This window comes from Heloderma suspectum, chromosome 2 (assembly GCF_057233095.1).
Source record: "Heloderma suspectum isolate Gila_16-S chromosome 2, 16-S_ref, whole genome shotgun sequence".
Lineage (NCBI taxonomy): Eukaryota > Metazoa > Chordata > Lepidosauria > Squamata > Helodermatidae > Heloderma > Heloderma suspectum.
In genome coordinates, this window is record NC_139459.1 from 197,631,496 (window position 1) to 197,655,070 (window position 23,575).

Consider the following 23,575-nt stretch of genomic DNA (forward strand, 5'->3'; position numbering starts at 1 on the left):
ACTGAACACTTATCAAGGGTGGAGAAAGATGGCACATAGTTCCAAAAGTGTGGGGGCCAACCCACACAGCCTTCCAGCCCTCTTGACATGTTCTTTCAACACATGGAGAATGTTGTGTGTGTGCTCCACAGGGGTGAGATTTAAATATAGCACAATAAGTAAAGAAATGTTAATCAGTGCAGTCCTACACAGGTCTACTCAATGGGGCTTACTCCCAGGTAAGTGTATAGGGGATTGCAGCCTTGCATGCTTTGCATGATAACATTTTCCACGTGGAAAAAATGCCCCCATCAAGTTCAAAACCTAAAAGGGGCTATGCCTCTCCTCACTTCTACAGCTGAGAGCTCCTCTTCTGTTCAACAAGACCTCATCAGTAAATTAGCTTCTGCTGTCAAGGATTTGGCATCTCTGGGGAAAGAGCTTTGCCCTCACTCCACATTGCTGAGGGGAGTTTCTTTCAAAGGGTTTACATCAGGTGTCCTCGCTTTTAATGCACTTCACTTTGCTGAAGATGCCTCTTCAAAGGGCTTTGCTTTTGGTCATCGGGAGAGGTAAGCACCTTCAAAGAACTTCATTTAACATTACTGAAGGAATTTAAAGGCACCCAGACATAAAATGCCTTGAAATATGGTTTTAAAATTTGATGAGCCCAGATTTTTCTTTATCCCACTATAAAAGCTAGATTTCTCTTTTCTTTTAGATAAACATGTCATGGATTTTTTTTTAAGGTAGTTTCGAAAAAGAATAAAAGACATAGGCTTGGATCCGAAGATTCTGCATATGTATGCAGGGGGGATAGGACTGAGCCACTGCCCTCCAACTGTAGCCCCTGTAACCATATCTCATGCCACTCTCGAGTGCCCCCAACATTCTGGGTTAGCTCTTTGGGGGAGTGTTAGGTTTCAGCCATTATTTATTCCCTGTGGTATCTGTTGACTCTAGGAAGTTAGAAGAATCTGCAGAAAGACTTGTTGGAAGTGGGGCTTTGGGATGGCTCGGGACAGAACAGATATTCTACTACACCAAGGATTTATTTACGTGTGTGTGTGTGTGTGTGTGTAAGAGAGAGCAAGCGAGAATAAATCCTTGCTGTGGTAGAATATCTACTATTACGTGTGTGTGCGTGTGTGTGTTCTGTTTTTCTTCCATAAGGAATACAAAACAGCCAACAACAAGAAGAATTAAAATGATTTAAAGAAAACACCAATAATTTTTTAAAAATCAAAGAAATTTGTAGACCAGTAAAAGACTTGACCGGCAAAAAACAAAACAAAAGAAGAGGGCACTGACTTCATCCCCTCCAAAACAAAACAAATATCCTGGCCTCCTACACTTCAGTTGATGAGCAGGAGGGACACATAAAACCTCTGATGTTGATCAAAGTGTATGGGAGAAATATCCAGGAGAAGGATAGTCAGTATCTGTATTCTCAAGGGCCACGTGGTGGTCCAGGGGTCAGAAATGTATTTTGCTGCATAAACTTAACTGAGTCCCTTCCATTTAGCTATAAATGGTCTACAGCAATGGAGAATATGTGCCAATGCATATGGGTACATACAAATATGTATGGATAGATATAAGTGACATTTACATTCTGAAGATAAATGTGACATGAAAGTATGCATTTCCTGAGGGGTATCCATATTAGTCTGTTGCAGCAAAAATAACAGAGTCTTGTGGTGACTTAAAGACTAACCATTTTTTTCTGGCATGAGATTTGTGGACAGTGTCCACTTCATCAGATGCATGAAGTGTTAACCTCAAATTTGCAGATTTATATACACACACTGGTGTGTATAAATCATGTGATCAGAGGGAACTGAAATGCATCAAGTACAGACATTGGTAATTACCATAACAGTTGCCATTCACAAAACTTTGTTGGGTGATAACACAGACATCACTGCAATGCTGAGCGGATTAACAGACGTAGTGAGATAAAAACAACCCCTTTGTCCTTATTCAAACTGCAGGAAACAGTCATGAATCACTTGATAAATCGTACTTCAGCAATTTTGTGTTGATATTTGTCTTTGAAATTTCTTTGTTCAAGGATGTCATAAGGTCACTGACAGAGTGTCCTGGGAGACTGAAATGTGACTCCTGGTTTTTGAACATTGATATTCTCAATCCCAGATTTTTGTCCATTTAATTGTTTGTGTAGAGACTGGCCTGTTGTCCTATGTAGAATGCAGTAGGACATTGCTGGCAAATAATGGCATATGTCACATTAGAATGCTGTACCATTGTTAAGCTGAATCCCTTGTTATGCTTCTACCTAAGTGAGAGACACTAAGAATTTTGAAATGTTTAAGAGGCATCATCCTCTTTCCATTGAGTGGCCAGTGTGGATGAGTAAAAGAACGTCTGACATTCTGGCTGTGAGACCATGTGTAAGATCAGCATTTCAAGGGTAGCCCCACATACAGCTGTTACAGTAATCCCATTGCATTGGGGTTCTGAGGGGTGTTTAAAAAGAATTTCAATAAGATTCACATTTCTCGGGGGGGGGGTGCATGTGTGTTACACACATGGACCCAAATGGGAAAACCATCATGTAAAATCATGATGACTTGTCCTTAGGTATCCTAATTAGCATCGATGCAAAGAATATGAACTTGAGCACACTCTGGGAGAGAGCGGAGGACAGGAAGGCCTGGCGTGCTATGGTCCATGGGGCCACGAAGAGTCGGACACGACTTAACGACTGAACAACAATAACAATCCTAATTAGGGATTGACAGATCAGTCTATTTCTGGTCTGTGTCATTTTCACACATGTTCACCCATCAGTCCATTCCATCCAATTTCCACATTAACGTACAATTTGGGGGTTGGATCCAGCCTCTTCATTCCCAGAGCAGAAGGATGCCACTTGCAGGACGTGACTTCTCCATCCTCTCCTCCTGTCTCCCCTCCCCCCCACACACACACAAGCCTTCCAAACCCCCTTCAGAGGGTCTCCCAGCCCTCCGGAGCAGATCTGGAGGGCACACAGAGGGTTGAAGAGGGGAAGAGAGGATGCGGAAGTCCCGTTCTCTAAGTGGCATCCTTCCACGGTGGGAACAATGATGCTGGATCCAAGCCAATAAGTACTGTTTAAATACACATTTCTGAACATATTTTCTCTTCAAAATACAATTTTTAAAAGACATTTTGATACATCTTTCTGAATTGAGAACTGCGGCAAGACTTTCAGGAAGTGCAAACTGGATGACTTATGTTCCAATCCACATTTTAGTCCATGAGGTGAGGATCAGATCAGTTTGTTTCCGAATTGGCTAAGATGGACTTTGTCAAGCATCCCTAATCCCATCTGCATCCTGCGTGACAGGCAGGTGTCATCAGTGCACGAGGGAATACAAATCAGAAGTTCACCTGGAAGGTTGAACTGTCTGCAAGGCAATCGCAATATGATGCACAATGAAAATCTGTAACGATATAAATGTTTCATTATTTTAACTCAGTTCTTCTAAACACTATAGATATGCGAGTGTAATTAATTTCCAGCCACTATCTCCTGTTCCATTCCCTTTCTAATTAGCACTACACAGTACAAATGCTTTTGCTTAACTGTCTTTTTTTTTCTTTTCTTTTTTGGTACGGACACGGTTGTACCCTTGTACAAATACACAGAATGTGTTCAGTGTTGTAGCCTCCTTTTCAAACAATGCCTAAGGGAATGCCTGGCACAGTACTAACGCCGATACAGGGCCTCTCATTAGAAGATAGCAGCAGTATATTCTTACAATGTTTGGTACTATTTTCTTCTTCTTTGTACAGAATAGAGAAATGTCAGTCAGTACTGAAAGTAAGAGGCACAAGGACATCATCAATGGGTGTCCTTCCACAGACTGTAGGGGACATACAGTTACAGCATGTCTGTCTCCCGTCCCATTCCCAGTTCAGTGGTATTGCATCAACCTAGAAGAGCAGTAAATGTCACCTTTTGGGATATTCACATCTGATTCTCTTAGGGGTTATTAGGTGGCCGGACGTAGGACAGGATATTGCAGGGATCCAGAACCTCAGGCCTGTGGGCCAAATCTGGACGTCCAGGTGTCCCCAGGAAACCACACCCTTTCCCCTTTTACTCAGCCACCAATTGTTTGGTGGTTTCACAGCTTTTGTGTGTGTGTGTTTTCCAGATTCCTAAAGGCTGAAATGCATCTCCAAAGGTTTGCTTACTGGCAGTAAGAACATCAAATTAAAATATGCTGGTATTTGGGGATTGGGTCTGCTTCCACCATTTTGGACTTTGACTCTGCCCACCATTGGAATGCAGCCCCTGAAAGCTTCCCCAAAATGGAATTAGGCCCTCAGGCTGAAAAACGCTCTGCACCCCTGGGGTACAGGGTTAGGCTAGGTGATCATTATATACTCTCTGGCCCCGTCTTCTCCTTCCTCTTTCTCTTCCCCTCCTCTTCCTCCATTTATTATTATTAATAATAAGGAGGAGGAGGAGGCAGCTTGGGGGAATCCAAAGATTTGCAGAGTTACAAAACATCTTTAGGAAAAAAAGAAATCCAAGTGGGGGACCACCCAATGAGAATTGAGCCTGCTCACTGCCCATGGAATGATGAGTGTCTGTTGTGGAGTGGAGACAGGATGGATGGAATGGGATGGAGTATCCTGACTGACTGGAATTCTGAATGGAAGCACTTCACACTGCAAAATTTTATTTCAGGTCCCATTTGTTATTTTTTATGAAGCATCTAAAAGGTATAGAATCATAGAACAGTAGGGTTGGAAGGGGCCTACAAGACCATCGAGTCCAACGCCCTGCTCAGTGCAGGAATCCAAGTCAGAGCATCCCTGAAAGATGGCTGTCCAGCCTCGACTTGAACGCCTCCAGTGTGGGAGAGCCCTCCACCTCCCCAGGTAATTGGTTCCATTGTCGTATTGCTCTAATAGTCAGGAAGTTTTTCCTGATGTTCAGCCAGAATCTGGCTTCCTGTAACGTGAGCCCATTATTCCGTGTCCTGCACTCTGGGATGATGGAGAAGAGATCCTGGCCTTCCTCTCTGTGACAACCTGTCAAGTACTTGAGGAGTGCTATCATATCTCCCCTCAGTCTTCTGTTCCCAAGGCTAAACATACCCATTATTTCAGTCTCTCTTCATAGGGCTTTGTTCCCAGTCCCCTGCTCATCTTTGAACTAAACTACTAAATGTTCTTCACAGATTAGAAACAAGACAGTTCCTGCCCAGTCTTACAAAACAAAAAACAAAAGGGGACAGAGGAAGAAAACAAGCAAACTCAGACACCAGTTCTTAAAGGTACAACATTCTTATAATGGCCAGCTTGAATAGAAAAGGTTTAAGGAAGGCAGGATCCAAATGGCAAGTGATATCTCACTTGAACTGATGGAGTGGTCCCTGATGTCCCATATCTTCCTGTGCTGCACCAGGTGGAATGGATGCTGACCACTGACAGTTAAGGGAGGAGAGGAGCCAAATGGCAGCTGGTCCCTCAGCCAAGCAGAGTACACATCTGGATATATCACATAGCACAGTGCTTTCTGCACTGTACCAGTTCAGCTTGTAAATAGAGGAGTCACATCTTTCACTTCTCTCTCTCTCTCTCTCTCTCACTCTCAGTCTCCCTCCCTCCCTCTCACTCATGCACAGAGAGAGAGTGAGAGAGAGAGAGAGAGAGGCAGAAGCTAGTTTGTGTAGAAGAGTTTAGGCTAGCCTTTTCCCTGACATGCTAGATTTCTATATGCAGGACATTTTTGTTCTGTAGATGAGCCATCAAACTTGCAGTGACACGTATCCATTCTGGTCCATTTCCAAGGGGGATGATGTGCCATGTGATTTTTGTGAATTGGCTCTAGTCTAACCCTCAGGAGTATATACATCCAGTTATGGGCCCAGGACCTGCACCACTTGAGGACTTTGAGGATAAAGATGCAAAGGTATTTTATTTATTTATTTATTAAATTTATTAATTGCCCATCTGACTGGTCACCCAGCCACTCTGGGCGATGTACAACCCACCATAAACAATTTAAAACAATAAAATTTTACCATAAGTTTTTTTTAAAAAAAATACCCTAACCCACCCCTAATGCCTGCCTGAACAACCACGTTTTTAATGCACGACGGAAGCTCATTAAAGAGGGGGCATGACGGAGTTCCCTAGGGAGGGAGTTCCACAGAATATATAGAATATATAGGTAGAATATATACAGCATTAAAACAGCCTTCATTGGCATCCTGGCCTTTCCCCACACCCCAGTAATTGTTCTTCTGCTTAAATCAAACAGGCAAGTCAGGAGGGGAGGGGTTGCCATTCACTTCAGTAAGATCAAGATCCCAGCTCAAACATGACATTACTCCAGTCCTTTCCACAGGAGGACGTTAATTCATCTCTCTAGCTTTTTATGGCATTGATCCTGTTGCAAATCCTACACCAGATTAACAGTTATCCTTTCATGGAAAAGAGATTATATGTAAGAACCAACATGTACATTTCAACAAGGTTTTCGTGGGAGCGAGGCATTAAGATATTTGTCACACAGGGTGGATGTCTACATCCCTACATTTAATGTCATACTAAAGGAACATGGCTGATGCTACAGGTTTATGGCCTGACATTCTGTTCCATCAGTGGCAATGGCAATGATGGCGACAATGATGATGATGAAGATTGATCTATAGTACAGCTAGATGGTAACTTTTATAGAACAGCAGTTTTCTCCTAACAGAGTTAGCTGAAGTATTAGGAAAAGAGTATGAATACACTCAGCCCCTTCAGAGGCAGTAAGTTGTGACAGTGTGTATCCAACCACGTGGTATGCTAATCACCAGAAACTGGTGAGGAAAATTCTTAAAAAGGTAAAGGTGTCCCCAGCCAGTCGTGTCCGACTCTAGGGTGCGGTGCTCATCCCCGTTTCTAAGCCGAGGAGCCAGCGCTGTCCGAAGACGCTTCCGTGGTCATGTGGCCGGCATGACTGAACACCGAGGTGCACGGAACGCTGTTACCTTTCCCACCGAGGCGGTGCCTATTCATCTACTTGCAATTTCTTGCTTTCAAACTGCTAGGTTGGCAGGAGCTGGGACTGAAGGCGGGAGCTCACTCCGTCACGCGGCACTCGGGTCTCGAACTGATGACCTGCCGACCTTCCAGTCTGTAGTTCAGCGTCTTAACCACTAAGCCACCTCATTTTCCTCTGAGGAAAATCCTTACCACACATCTATATTCAATCAAAAATCCAGAGAACCATGGGAGGGGCTATTAATGGTCACTTTATCACTTGGCCTTTTGTTACAGATGGCCAGCTTACCATGGTTACATGCACACTGCGGTAACTCAATACTTGTTAAAATAGTTCCTTAAGGGTGCAATCCTTGTTTAGAAAGAAAAAAAAGTCCTACAATTCCCAGCACTGGGGAATGCTGGGAGTTTGAAGGACTGTTTTCTGTCTAAACATGCATAGGATTGTGCCCTAAATTCACCCCAAAATCAAGGTTTTACCAAGGCCTTATTTTTTGCTACTGAAAGCATCCCCACATATTATTATTATTATTATTATTATTATTATTATTATTATTATATATTTATACCCTGCCTTTTTCCCAGTACTGGGACACAAGGCGGCTTACAAAAATTAAAACATATACAATTCAAACATATGAAAATATACAAAAGTTAAAATATAAATTAAATAACAATACAATTAAAATTATATTAAAACATTAAAACAGCATTTTAAAACAGCATTTTAGCAGCTTACCCCAGGTTCCAACTATGTCCCAAAGGCCTGCTGGAACAAGAATGTTTTAGCCTGCCTCTGGAAACACATCAAGGAGGGACCCATCCTAGCCTCCCTGGGAAGGGCGTTCCACAGCCATGGGGCAGCCACTGAGAAGGCCCTCTCCCGGGTTCCCACCAAATGTGCTAGTGACAGTGGTGGGACTGAGATAAGAGCCTGAGAGAACCACTTAGCAGGTGATGGGAAAGAGTCACTGCCTGCAACCCTGGAGAGCTGCCACCAATTGGAGCAGAAAATACTAATGAGCTAATGGTCTGGCTCATTATAAGGTAGCTTCCTATGATAAAAGTGTCTACATACGAAGTTTCTTTCCATCAGAATGGAAGTTTTCACACAGTCCTCACTCTGATGTGATTGTTTATTATGCATGGGGCACTTTTTCGTCTACAAATTTAGCTAATTTTACATAAAATGGTTGCTCCCCACCTCCCTACAGTCTGAAGTGTTCAGACAGCACTGTACTGTTCACCTCCTCCCAACATCCAAGAAAGCAGCACAGCCAAGCAAGTGGCTGTATAAAATGGTCATAATTCTGTATTTGTTCCCACTCTGGGCAGGACAATGTGCTCTCATCACTGATGTCTCTATACCTGGCCACATCTATGTTGTCAGGGAACCTTAACTTTTGAGAGCCGAGTGCTTGGGCAGTAATGAGCACTCCTCTAGCTCCACTCAGTGTGTAATAAGGACCCCCCCCCCCAAGTGATATTAGAGCAGTCTGTTTCAGTACTCTTAGGCAAGCGGCTTCAACACTGAAGCCGCTTCTGACCCTGTGACACAACAAACTTGAACATAGCAACCCGATTCCAGAAAAATAAAAGTCCTATTTCCAGTCTGAGAGATAACTGCCTGTCTGAATCTGTCATCCACAATAGAAAGTTGTACTTTTCAGTAGGGCTGTCCCAAGACTCTAAAGCAGGGCCATACCTGTCAGGAGCACCCCAGCTGCCTCTTGCAGCCCCCGCCAATAGCCAACTCAGGACACAGACGATGAGGATTCTTTCCAAGGCTTTATTCCTTTATTCCTTAATGACTCTTTCAGATACTAATCACTAGCGACTAAGCAAGGAACAGCACTGGGGAAAGATAGCAGAGTAGCCTAAGCTCCAGGTAAGGCAGTTGGTCCCTGTTTGAAGGGGAACCACGGGAAGACTCTGAACTTATGGGCTAGGGAGAGATCCTCCCTTTTTCCCTTGGGTCCTCGGGACGTGACCGTTGTTTGAGCACCAAATGAGCGGAGCGCCTCCTTTCGGCACCCTCCATCTGTCGCCGCTCCCTGCATCTGCGCCGAGTGTCCAGCAAGCCCCCATCCAGCACTCGCTAACTGCCAGGGTCACTATCTCTCCCAGGAATGCTGGCAGGAGGAATCTCTGCCAGCTGCTGTGCTTGTGAGAGATGAGCGAGCTCCTCTCCCACGGATTGCTGTTCTTCTTCAGAATCAGAACTGCTCTGCGGCAATATGGGCTCAGTTTCACCCTGACAATACCTGAGGCAAACAAGTAAACAAACAAAAACCAAGATGGCCATTGACTTCAACCAGCCATCAATTCTGGTAACACAGGACAGGGTCTTCCACCAATCCTGAGGGCAGCAGGTTAGCGTAGTGGGGACAGGTCAGGCTATGTGGCATATACAGCTCTGTCCTCCAACACATCACCACTGTCTACCACCTCCCCAGCATCTACTGCCTAGGGCAGCTGCCGGAATTTGCCTAATGGTAGGGCCAGACCTGCTAAGGTCTGCATAACTTCAGATCTAGCAAGCTGAAAGCAACCCACCAACCATGTTTTATGTTCTGACGTGGTAGGTGGTTGAAAGCTCCCCTGCTGCAGTCCCAGCAAAAGTAGGAGATTTAATGAGTCCCAAATGGCCCACCATATACATGACTTGTGGGCTGTGCTAGGCTTGTTGGGCCACAAATTGTACAGGCCTAGGCTAGAGCTAAGACTTTCTAAGGAAGCATATAAGAGAACCTGGGTCATTTTCACAACCAAAAATTCACAACCAAAAGACAGCTCTTGCCATTGCCATTGGAGAAGGTAACCATGTGTTTAAACCTCATTTTTTTCTTGGGGGAATATATATATATATATATATATATATATAGCCCCAAAGCATGTAATGCTTGTATTCATTGACCTCAGCTAATGATAAAGAAAATTATTGTCTTTACTATTTTGAATCTTAATGGGCAGTATTTTAATTATTGTGTTAATTACTGCAGCTAGACCTATCCCACTCACTGAATGTAAACATTGCCTTTGACTATAAAAATTGCATTTATTACAAAGAGTAGAATAATGTGTAACCAGCCTTAAGACTATGTTTTAAAGGAGCATTAATTAATGGAATACTTGAGGATGCATGGAGCATTCTGCTTGTTACTTGGGGAAAGGCGCTTTTTGAAATTGGCCCTGTTTTGAAAGCATCACAGTGCACTCTACAGGGATCCTTCTCCAAGTACAAGGAGAGATAATCCTTATTTGATTTCACAGAGAGAATCACAGGATATTATACTTGCCAGAGCCACAACAGTTCGAAAAGCCTACAACACATTTAGGGGGCAAATGTAATCCAATTGAAGTCAATAGGAGTTTAGCCATTGACTTCAGCAGAATCCAGACAGGACTCCTGGTTTCCTTCCACATCACTACAAGCCAAGAACTGTCTTTTAGATAATGCTTTTCCAAGTTAAAAAAAAAAACCCTCCAACAACAGACCTGTCTTAAAAAAAAAAAAAAGTCAATAGCTTCCCTGCCCATTCCCTCTGACAATTTATAGTGGATTGACTTGACATAGGCATTATGTAGCAGACAATTCAAAGTGTTCTTTATTTTTAAGGGTGCAATCCTATGCATGTTTAGACAGGAAAAAGTCTCACAACTCCCAGCATTCCCCAGCCAGCCATGCTGGCTAGGGTATGTTGGGAGTTGTGGGACTTTTTTCTATCTAAACATGCATAGGATTGCACCCTACGTGTTGCTTTTTTAATGTTCACTACCACAACAGACAGGCTCGAGCAGGTTAATGGGATATTGATTTTAGTAAGTAAATAAATAAGCATGTATCGCTGAACTTATACTCAGATATTCTATTTCTCCCTTTCATCGTAGTTAAACAGAGCTCTGTAGGTTCCCAACCAAAGTCTGGAATCAGGAATGGACTGGATGTGGGCTGGTGAACTGTAGCTATACAAGGTGAAGGTATTAATGGTAAGTCGTTTATCTGACCTGGCAGGTGGTGATCAGCCTCTTCTGGACAAGATTGCATACACACACCCCAAAAAAGCAGGGGTGGGCCACATGCAGTCCTTGGTGTCTTTTGCAGCCCCTGCTGCTCCCACCCTACTGCCACCAGATTTGCTGCTACGGAAGGGGCAAAAAAGCGGTGATTTTACATCCGAAGAAGCCCTGCATTCTCTTGTGCCTTGTTTTGAAGCAAAATCACTGCACTGTCGCTCCCACGATGGCTTCCGGTGGCGTCTTAAGGTGCAATGTGCTCCCCCAACTCCCAGAGGGTGCCCAACCCTACCCTAAATGTTCAGGTTCATGATCTGGGGATGGCACTGGATCCGGCTTTGTCTCTGGAGCCCCCAGTGGCTTCCATGGCCCAAGGCACCCTTTGTCAGCAGAGGCTGATGCATTGGCTGTACCCCATCCTGGACAGACAGTGACCTTCCAGATGGAGGGCTCCTAGCGCTACCCATGTCTTTTCTCTCCTAATGGATTTTCTGTGGTAAGAGAAAAGCTGGAAGAAGCAGTGGGAAAACATGGGAGGCTAACAAACTGAAGACAACAGCGTCTGGACTGCTGTGAATGAGGCAGAGCATTGACACCATAAAAACCTCAACTGGAAGCACCCATAGTCTACTGTTATCCATGGTCTAATAATATCCCATTTGGACTACTGCAATGCACTATATGTAGGGCTGTCTACCTACAGAAGGAGTGCCTTTAAAGACTACTCAGGAACTACTCTGTTCAAAATACAGCAGTTGGATTACTGGCCAGGCTTGGGCAGACGGAAATATCTTGTCAGTTTTATTTCTTACTGTGCCAAGTGATACCTCACTGCAAAATGAAGGGGTACGTTGGACCAACCCAAACACAGCCCATCAGTCAAGTCTGATGGCCCTCATAAACCTATTTTTGCTGCTGGGTTTCAAAAAAAGATGTGTTGCCAAGTACATGCCAGGCCACTATATATGATTCATGAACTCTCTCTTTAGCTTGATGGTTCACAAGTTGTTCAGGCTAAGGAAATTTGGTCCACCATTTTTTGAGGGTTGGTTTTTTTTTTTTACAGATTTACCCAAGCCACATCTCCGGGAACTGAATAGAAAATGAATGCAATTTGTGGCTGTAAATCTTTACATTTCCAGGTTTATGATGCATTCTGGGAAAGAAAAATATGTGTATTCAACAACATGCACACATTTGAAAAATGTGCAAAGCCTCTGCATACCTTCCTAAAACGCACACAAACTATCAATGGGGGCATGTGTCCATTAATGTGCTGATTAGAAAGATGCACACAAAAATACATACGGAATTTCCCCCATTAAAATAAAACAATCTCAGACAGAACTGGCATGGAACAGACTTGGAGGTGGGAAAAGGAGGAAGTCCAGAGAAATTAATTTGACAGATCTTCCCATCCAAGGGGTAGTCCTGTATCATTGTTCACCATCCATGCAGTGAGGCTTGGTAGAAATGGGGTGGTAAGAAGGAGAGGCTGCTTAAAGACCATTGCCCATCTGTTGCTCATCTCTCACTCTGAAGTATAAACCATTTGCTCATTTTGCAGAGCTCTTACATATTTAATTTTTATTCAGGATACAGTATGAACGTAATGTGGCATAGAAATTAACAGTTTTTATTTTTTAAAAAAAGATTGATGTGCTATTTTGACATCTAGGCTAGAAAATGGTTTATTGTGTTATTATTCAGGCAGACAGCTGTAAAATATATAATAGATACTTGTGGAATATGTGTACAACATTTGCCATTTAAAAGCTATAAAAATGTTAGGAATCTTCCATTCTCTCTCCTGAGGTGTCTGGGGGTTCATTACAGTACCACAGAACGGTGCCTATTTATTGCACATTTGGATAAAAATGACACCAAAGTTAACTTGAGTGGATCTCATTATTCCTAAGCACTCACATACTTGTAGTTTGCGTAGCTTTTATCACACACACACACACACACACACATTAAATGACATAAATTTTGATTAGGGCTTGCAAGCCTGAACTGATTAATCATGATAAATGAACTAAACAAGGGGCGGGCAATTCACAGTGCTAAATAAATAAATAAATCAGCAGTTTACCACTTCTTGTTGTTCAGTCATTGTGTCTGACTCTTCATGACCCCATGGACCATAGCATGCCAGGCCTTCCTGTCCTCCGCTCTCTCCCGGAGTGTGCTCCAGTTCATTTTCATTGCATCGGTGATGCTATCTAGCCATCTCATCCTCTGCCGTCCCCTTCTCCTTTTGCCTTCAATCTTTCCCAGCATCAGGGTCTTTTCCAGGGAGTTTTCTCTTCGCATTTGGTGGCCAAAATATTTGAGCTTCAGCTTCAGTATCTGTCCTTCCAATGAGCAGTCAGGGTTGATTTCCTTTAGGATTGACTGATTTGACCTCCTTGCAGTCCAGGGGACTCGTAAGAGTCTTCTCCAGCACCACAGTTCGAAAGCATCAATTCTTCAGCGCTCAGCCTTCCTTAGAGTCCAGCTCTCACAGCCATACGTTACTACTGGGAAAACCATAGCTTTGATTATGTGGACCTTTGTTGGCAAGGTGATGTCTCTCCTTCTTACTATGCTGTCTAGATTTGCCATAGCTTTCCTCCCAAGGAGCAAGCGTCTTTTAATTTCATGGCTACAGTCACCGTCTGCGGTGATCTTGGAGCCCAAGAAAATAAAATCTGTCACTGCTTCCATTTCTTCCCCTTCTATATGCCAGGAAGTGATGGGGCCAGAGGCCATGATCTTAGTTTTTTTAATGTTGAGTTTCAAACCAGCTTTTGCACTCTCCTCTTTCACCCTCAACAGGAGGCTCTTTAGATCCTCTTCGCTTTCTGCCATTAGGCTGGTATCGTCTGCGTATCGGAGGTTGTTGATAATTCTCCCAGCAATCTTAATTCCGACCTGTGATTCATCCAACCCAGCGTTTCTCATGATCTACTCTGCATATAAGTTAAATAAGCAGGGCGACAATATGCAACCTTGTCGTACTCCTTTCCCAATTTTGAACCAATCGGTTGTTCCATGTCTGGTTCTTACTGTTGCTTCTTGACCCTCGTACAGGTTTCTCAGGAGACAGGTAAGGCAGTCTGGTACTCCCATCTCTTTAAGAATTTGCCACAGTTTGTTGTGATCCACACAATCAAAGGCTTTAGCATAGTCAATGAAGCAGAAATAGTTTTTCTGGAATTCTTTTGCTTTCTCCATGATCCAGCAAATGTTGGCAATTTGATCTCTAGTTCCTCTGCCTCTTCGAAACCCAGCTTTACCACTACAGAGCAGTAAATAGGCAGGATTTAGCTTGTTCTCAATTTAGCTTGCTTTGGTGGTCAAAATATAAAAATAAACTAATTATCAATTTGCTGCCCTTTCATGGCACCCTAAAATCTGACTCCTCAATCTGCCTCATGGTAGAGTTGGCCCTTGTGCAATATTTCACTGGGGCTGTGTACATAATATTATTGTTTCTTTGCATCATGGGGTGCAATTTCCCCCTTACTGCTACCTGTCATTCTTCTGCTGGAGTGATCCTGCTCCTCCATGGAGCTAGAATTCCCAGGGATTAATAATGCTGTGGAGCCACCCATATCAGGATACCTGGGGGAGCCTGGGCCTTCAGGGGAGAGGACCACAGGTCTATCCTGCAAGAGGAGGGAAGTTCTGCCTCTGAAGTGGAGATCCAGCAACCACCCAGTCCCCAAGAGCATTGTCACCTCAAGAGGCAGGCCAGTAAGGCTCCTTTAAGAAGAAATGCTCAACTACAAAGAAGGACTCCTCAAGAAGAAGGTACTCCTCAGGAGCAAGGTCTGTAATGAACTGCAGCTAAGCTCTGGGTGGGGCTCAGAAGGCTCTGGCCATGTAAGCCTGCAGTCTCAGTCCAGCCACTGCTGGAAACAATGTTGTATCTTCAGCTCCTGCCACCCTGACTCATGTTTGGACCTCTGGACTCCTGGCTGACACTGCTTTTGGATTGTGTTTCTATTTTACTGATCTCCCAGTGTTTGACCTTGGCTGCACCTCAGACATCCTTTTGGAAAACCCCTGCTTGCCTTGTAAAACTGTGCATGACTGTTTGCCTGCTAAATTGACTTCCCTATTGTATTCATCTCTGTATCTGCTGCATAGCAAAGAGCTGGACCTAGTTGGAGCAAGGCACTACCACAGCATTCAACCTTATCTAGCCATTTGATACCTGTACCTGTAGTGGAACAGGTGGAAAAAGGAGACTGGCCATGGTGGGATCTCCTGTTCACTTCACCTCCCTAATTGCAACCATCCTTTATTATTTTATTGATCTGTGCATCCCACTTTTCCAGGTGCTAGGTGCCCAAATGTATGAACAGAATTCTAGACAACAGTAAAAGTGGAGTCTTGTTCCTTCCAAGTTGCAAAGCAGTGGAAAAGTCTAGACTGGACCAGGAACCTAGTTTTAGCAATTACATTTCCAAAAAAACTACACGTCTTGTTTCCTTTTGAAAAAGCTACATGTGGGGATTTGCATCCATCCTTTCATCACCTACATTTTCAAAAAAACAGAAACCTTGAAAATCCGTTCCATAATTGCTCCTGGCATTGTGTACTTCTGTGAGGGGGGGGTGTTACTCCCCCCATGACAGTCATATGCTCATGCCAAAATAGGCACAGCTCTGTTGCAGGTAAGCTAGCTTAGCAATGCTTCTGGGGGCTTGTTTTGTCTTTTCAAGGGTGACGTTTCAAGCCCTACCAACCCCTATGAAGTAGTTCATCCGGGGAGGCACGCAAACCCACCGAAATGACCATCATGTGTACCACAGCCAAAGACCCAAAGACAACTTTTCAATACCATTCCCAAATCCCTGAAAAGCTATCATCTGTGTATACAGCCTGAATCCAAAGCAGAAAGCCTAACAGTAGCCCTCATGTGGAACATCAATGATCCTAAATGAATGTCTAGCTACAGCAACTCAATAGTGATGAGTGTTCTTTGTTCTCATGAGGAAAGCAGGAAATGTCCTAAGACCAATGAAACAGGCCACAGAACAGAAACATCTCAACTAGTTCCATGAGCTTTCTGAAGGGTAAATGATGTGTTAATTGAACCTTCTCCAGCTCATTGAACTAGACTATTATAGAAAATTGACTGACCTCTGGCTTACTGTCCTTTTCTTTTCTCTTTCAAGATAACCCAGCCAAAAGCTGATTGTCTTTGCTTTCTGCTATGTTACTTCCTTTGTTTAGCAGGGAACTAATTCCCCCAGGATCAGTAAAAGGCTAGAAAAAAATAGAGACATGTAAGAAAGACACCACAAGGGGCATGTGTGTGTGTGTGGGGGGGGGTTAGAATGACTAACAACAAAGTATTAAAAATATTTTAAGCTAAATGTTTTGGCTTCCACCCTTATCAGTATCTATGCTGTTAAATGGGTATGGGGTGGCAGTTTGGAATGCCTGGAGGTGAAAGTTCCTTAGGAGAAAAAACAGAGTTATGATTGGTGTAACGCTTATGAATTGTCCTCCAGATTAAGCCCATTTAGACGAAGAGTTCTGAGTCCATAGATCCAGAAATTTTCTCTTTTGTCAAGCATATCAGGGTCTTTTGTTTGTTCTATTTGAACCAACTCTAAACCTGAGAAACTATGTGCAGGAGAGTTGAAATGTCTTGCAACAGGCTGCTCCAGTTTTTTAGTTAGATCCGCAGATTTGTGGTTATGGAAACTTGGTCTTAGGTCCGTGGTAGTTTTCCCTACATATTGCATATGCCATCCTTTTCTTTAGTATTCAATTAAATAAACCACATTAGTAGAAGGGCACGTTAATGACTGCCTAATGCAATATGTTTTGTTAATAACTGTGCTCCTGAAAGAAGTGCTTTCTTGGAGGTAACTGCAGGTAATACAATATGTTGATTTACAGCGGTATGATCCTGTGTTGCAAGTATCTTGTTTAAGTGCAACCTTAACTAACACTTTACACAGAGTGGGTGGTTTTCTGAATGCAATGTATGGTGGAGAATTCATGGCTTCCATTACACAAGCACAATAGGATGTAATAGGGATGTACGAAAGTTACTTATCGTTTCGCGGATCTGCTTCACGGTGGGGGGGAGGCGCTCCATCCCCCCCCCCGGAATCCTCGATGGGGGGGAGGCGCTCCGTCCCTCCCGCCAGAGTCCTGCCCAGCCGGCTCTGCTCTGCAGGGATTCCATGGAGCCGCAGGCCGGCTCTGCCAGCAGCCGGACATCCAGCCGCTGGGTAGCAGGGACACAAATGGCGGCTGCTGTAGCTGCCGCCGTTTGCGTCCCTGTATTCAACCATGATAGGCTACATAAAGACTTACATAGCCTATCACGTCTGCGTTTAAAAAAAAAACACACGCGTATGCAAATGGCAGCGGCTATGGCTGCCGCCATTTGCGTTCCTTATTTTTCGCCGTCTTAGTCTACATAAATATTTATGTAGACTAATGCGGCGAAAATAAAGAGGAATGCAAATAGCGTAGCGAGCGCTATTTGCGTTCCTTTTTGATTCACCATTTTAGCCTATGTAAATATTTATGTAGGCTAAAACAGCAAATCAAAAAGGAACGCAAATAGCGCCCGCTATGCTATTTGTGTTCCCCTTTATTTTTGCCATAATAGTCTACATAAATATTTCCGTAGACTAAGACGGCGAAAAATAAGGAATGCAAATGGCGGCGGCCCTAGCCACTGCCATTTGCGTACGCATTTGATTTTTTTTTAACCCAGATGTGATAGGCTACGTAAGTCTTTACATAGCCTATCACGTCTATGTAAAAACACACACACACACACACAAATGACCAGACTACAAATGGCGGCGGCAGCAGCCGGTTGGAAGACCAGCCACCGCCGCCGAAGCCACTGCTGGAGCCACCCGCCACCCGGAACATCCGCCCCAGGTAAGCCTCATCCCGGGGGGGACCCACGGGGGGACGGGGGGTGGCAGGCCATTCCGCCATGGATTTCGGGGGGCCGAATGCACTGGCATTTAGCCTCACCGAGATCCGTGGCGGAATTCTCTGACATCCCTAGGATGTAATAGGTAACTGTCTTTAATTATCCTGTGGTAATTAGGGGCAGCAGGATGGTAATCCAAAATAAATGGAATGTGATTTTCTTTCAAAGAGCTAGCCTTTGCAAAAGAAGGGGATCCCTGGATATTACTGATGTTGCACTATGTTGTAGTTAATGTGACTAGTGTATCCACATTGTTGGAGATGGTCTTTAAGTTCGTTACATCTTCTTGAGAAGTTTTCTTTGTTATTACAAATGTGCTTTATCCTAAGAGCCAAACTATATACAACACACACACACACACACACACACAATTTTTTATCTCCACCAGAGGCAAAAGAAACAAAAGTCAGATTATTTGACAAATATTGAGATTGCCACTTGAGGTGTGTACAGAAATTTAGAACCATAGCATGCTTGCTACCATCATAACCTCATGCCATGACTTGTCCTAACATTTTGTGTCATTTCTATACATAACCTCTTTTCATGAATGCTCCAGCCATATGATTCTATGCTGACATGTATCAAAAGGATCAGAAAGTCATCTAGTTAAACTCTCTGTAATGAGGCAGGATCCTCTGTACTTAACATTTCAACCCCCCCCTCCACACACACACACAAATATGGGGATAATTTATGGTTGACATATGCAAGAATTTGCCTTAAGGCAGGAAGTTTGGCTTTCTGGTCCCTCCTAATCTATCTGTATCTTATTTCCAATGCTGAGCCCCTGGACCCACTGTGGGGTTCCTGGAGGCAACTGGGTAGCCACTACAGCATGGGTTCCCAACATAGTTCCCATGAAGGGGTCCCTAATGTGGCACCCATGGGCACCCATAAAATGTTTTTCCTGTTTTTTAATATGTGTACATGGATGTGTATATATCCATAGCAATGAATACATATGAAATGCATGCAACTTTCTAGCAATTATACATGGGCTTCAGCAAAAGTGGTAAATACCCAAATATGTATCCATTTGAAGGTGGTATCTGTATGTCACCTGATCAAATACTGAAAGCGTTGTAAGGTCCTCATTCCATTATAGGAGGTGCATTATAGGAGGTGAGTGTTTATCCTTCCAATGTTATATCAATCTGTTAGCTGTCAAAACATTGCAGAGAATCCATTTACAGTGACCATTTGTTAATTTCCATGAAGCAAGTAAATAATTTAAAAGAGCATGTACATCAGCAAATATTAAAGACTGTTCCAGTACAAAATGTATCTGTATAATAACCTCCTCCCAAAAGGAAGCAATTACTGGACATTGCTGAAACATATGTTTAAAAAAGCATTAGCTGCATTGCACCACCAGCAATTAGCTAAATTAGATAATCCCTTATTAAATAGATGTTGTGGTGTCCAACAGACATGAAAGAACAGTTTTTTGCTGAATAAGACGCAGCCTAAGATCCATAGACACAACTGGTAGACGCCAAAGTGGTGATCCACTGATTAGGCATTTTCTGGTAGTGCTCAAAGCAGTTTCTCAAATTCCCAAAAGTGCCCATGGCTCCAAAAAAATTGGGAAACCATGCATGACTAGGGGTGAGTGGATCACTTACCCGGTTCCGGTCCAGGGCATCTGCTTGGGGGGGGAGGTGATCTTCCCTGGTCAGCTCTGCTCCACAGCAAAGCCGCAGAGCCGCTGTCCAGGGCCAGCCACAGCCAGACTTCCAGCTGCTACCGCTGCACTGCAGACGCAAATGGTGGCCGCTACACTGGCCGCCATTTGCGTCCGTGCCTTAGGCCATGATAGGCTATGTAAGTATTTAGAGAGCTTCGGCTATTGGGTGGTACAGAAATGAAATTAAATAAATAAATACATACATACATAGCCTATCACAGCAAAGAGCAGGGGCGCAGATGGTGCCCATTATGTCATTTGCGCCCCTGCTCTTTGCCATGATAGGCTACATAAGTATTTACGTAGCCTATCATGGCCTAAGGCATGGATGCAAATGGTGGCCACTACAATGGCCACCATTTGCGGCCGCAGCAGCCCGGCAGTGGCCGGAAGATGACCCAGAGCCGCCGCCGCCGCCACGTAGGTCCATTCCGGGGGGGATTTCGGGGGGTGGCAGGGGGGATAGTCTGTTCCACCACGGACTCCAGGGGGCCAGATTCTAAAGAATCCAGCCTCACTGGCATCCGTGGCGGAATTCTCCAACATCCCTATGCACGACAGAAAGCAGGATGCTGGACTAGATGGGCCTATGGTCTGATCTAGAGGTGTTCTTCTTGTGTTCTTCTTGCCCTCTAGAAATTGTTATTCCCAGCACTAGCCATGACAGAAAGCAGCTTGGAAGTTCAACTACCAATCTCCCCACCACCACCAATGTAAACATTCCCAGGTACAATAGAAGGCTTTAGATCTCAGGTGAGGGGGAGGACACCAACCAGTGCTGGCTCCAGGTTTGGGGAGCATTGTCTGTGGGCCCCCTCCTCCTCTCCAAGGCTCTGCTGTCCACTCACTTCCCCTTTCTTTCTGTTCCTAATCCATGCAATTTCTCAGAGGGACAGCACAAGGGATTGGACGATGCTGTTCCATCTTCTCACTTCTTGTTTTTGGCCTGCTTGGAGGGGGCAAGTTGTTCAGGCAGTAACAGCAAGGAGGTGCAGGGCCTGGAGACTCCAGGGTGGGCAACGGACCACCTGCACGGATGTGGGCCTTGGCAGGTGCCCAACAATACCTACTCCTGATGCCAGCCCTGACACCAACCATGTACAACATTTGCAAGAAACAAGAGAATGGGTTCAAACAGAGAAGTTTCAAACCAAATAAATAAGGCTTCGTGATCACGTGGTCTGGTCATGTAGCTCACAACAATCAATGAGAATTTTGTCAAGAATAAGGGGTTAGGTCAACAACATCAAACATCTACAAAACACCTGGTGTTGTAGTTCACACATTTTTACTGTAATCAATGAAAGTTTCAACATTAAACAGGTTTCAATATAAGGCAAGTTTTGTGCATGCACCTTCAAGCAGCCTAGGGGGACACTGGGCTCTCCCACACTGGAGGCATTCAGGATGAAGCTGAACAACCATCTGTCAGGGATGCTCTGACTTGGATTCCTGCATTGAGCAAGGGGTTGGACTCGATGGTCTTATAGGCCCCTTCCAACCCTACTATTCTATGATTCTATGATAGTCACCACAAATGCTATGATCATGTGTGCTCAGAATCCCATTTTACATTCCAAGCCAGACAAGAATTTTGGGAGGACATGGCGCTTGATTTGGAATATGAGCCAAACAAATTCACATTCAGTGATGTCTCTAAATAATATAGACCTGCTTCCATTGTAAGTGAGGCCATTGTATGGTCTTCTCCCCAGTCTTATAAAAAAAAATGGATTTGTCCTTCTGAGTAAGGTTCTAGAAGAGAAACTTAAATATGTGAATTGATGTGCCTAAAAGATGTGTTCTGGCATTCTTCTGCTAAAACTACATATTTTCTCAAGGCCCTCTTTCTGTCCCTTCGATAACAAAATATGTTCAGTCTTGATCTAATTTTCCAATTTATAAGCATCTGATCTGTGATGACAATCAGGTAAGGGAAAGGAGACAATTTCCATATCAAATTAGCCATGCGGCATCTGAAGCTACTGAAAGCAGACTATAGTATTTTAGATCATAAGAAAAAATGTTTTTCAAATGTAGTCCTGTGCAGCCATGAAGAGGAGTTGTAGGGATGAGAAATTACCTATCTCCAGTTTTTCTATCCCCCATTTTATTTCCTCCTTTTGCTCACCCTTCATTCAAAGGTGAGGAAAGGAACCATAACACAGGAGATGAACCATTAAATTACTTAGGAGATCATTTGCTCGTATGTGCAGTAGTATTATGCAGATATATCCAGGGTTCATCAAATGAGCTATTTCAATGGCTGGTAAAACATGCATCTGAGTTGTTGATTTACGTATACAGAAGAAGATTTTACATTATATTACAATAAAATAGGTTCTCTGTTCAGCCACACCTACCCCAACAGGGAGAAAGATGACAGCACAATTTAAGGTTTCTTTCAGCATGTAACTCATCTGTAGTTCAAGCAAAGACCTATATGGATTTGTTACCATCATCTGACTTCTAGAAGTCATTCACTGGGACTAGCAACTGAATTCCCATTGCACAGTAGTGACCTTGCCTCCTCCCCTCCACCACAAAGATAAAAGCTAAAATATTAAAAAATAAATTTTCTGATGGGGGGTGGGAGGAGCGAGACCTGGCCTCCATGCAATCAGACATTCACATAGTGTAGCCAGTTCACACTAGGGGTGTACGGATTCCCCACCGTCTGTTGCGGTAGGGAATCCATGGGGGGGAGGCGATCCATTCCTCCTCCCCAGAATCCTCCAGAGTGGTTCCGCTCCGCTGGGATTCTGGGGGGGGGGACTGGTTTGGGAGGTGCTTACCTTCCCTCCTGCCAGCCAGAGCCGTTCACCTCCTCCCTGTCCCTGCCGATTGCCATGTCTTTAAAAAAAAAGGCCGTTGGGAGGATGTGCCCATAGACTTATATGCAAATAGAGTCATGAATCTTGCGTATAGGTCTATGTGTCCATAGGCTTCTACGCAAGATTCACGGCTCTATTTTGCATACAAGTCTATGGCACATCCTCCCGATCACCTTTTTTTTAAAAAAAAAAGACATGGCAATCGGCAGGGACAGGGAGGAGGCAGACGGCTCTGTCTGGCAAGAAGCAGCCGAGTGCCGTTCCGCCTCCAGTCCTCCTGCAGTGGAGGTAAGTGGTCCCGATCCGCTGCGGATTCCTGAGGCCAGATTCCTTAGAATCCAGCCTCATTTGAATCCACAGCGAATTTCTCTGACATCCCTAGTTCACACTGGAGTGGAGGAGTGAGTTCACTCTTCCATCACGAGAACTAAATGCAAACTCCAATGAATGGGCCAGTCTGCATAATAACACAGCCCCCCCCCAACTTATTTAAGCCACTGCCAGCTGCAGCACATGTGGGCAGACATTTTGAATATTCAAGTTGTGACTGCAGCTTGTTGTGTCATCTGAACTGGGCAAGGGTGGGTTGTTGGTGTGGTTAACAAACCACCCACATCCCTAAAACAGCCCATGGGTTCTGGGCGGTTTGTGAACCATGGCAACAACCCGCCCTCACTGGGTTCAGTTGACACAAGGAGCCATAGTCACTTGAATATTCAAGTAGCCCGGCATGTGCCAGCACACGCCACAACCCACCGTGGCTTAAATAAGCCATGGTGGGCTGCGGTGATCATGCAAACCCAGGTAATGTATGTTGGGGTATAAGTTTTTCTCTCTTGTTTGGTTTACCATAGTTTTGTTCGTTTGTTTCCATTTATTACCTGCTCAACACAGCTCATATTCCCAAGCCGGTTTCCAACCAATGTCCCATTCAGGTAGTTTATCAGGACATATCTGTTTAGTTTCCACTGGAGGGCTGTAACATGTGCCTTAAAAACCATTATTTTATTTCATGTTACAACAACTGAACCATATTTGAAGAAAAGGAACACATCGAGGAAATTCTTC

General features: G+C 44.1%; 1 long non-coding RNA gene across 1 annotated transcript in view; it reads right to left on the reverse strand.

The window, feature by feature from the left end:
- Positions 1-1,863: 1,863 nt before the first annotated feature.
- The window catches only part of LOC146353753 (uncharacterized), a 46,376-nt gene continuing 24,664 nt past the window's right edge, over positions 1,864-23,575 (reverse strand). The window contains exon 4 of the long non-coding RNA XR_014787407.1: positions 1,864-3,431. This is a non-coding gene — a long non-coding RNA (uncharacterized LOC146353753). The remainder of the gene's footprint in view (positions 3,432-23,575) is intronic.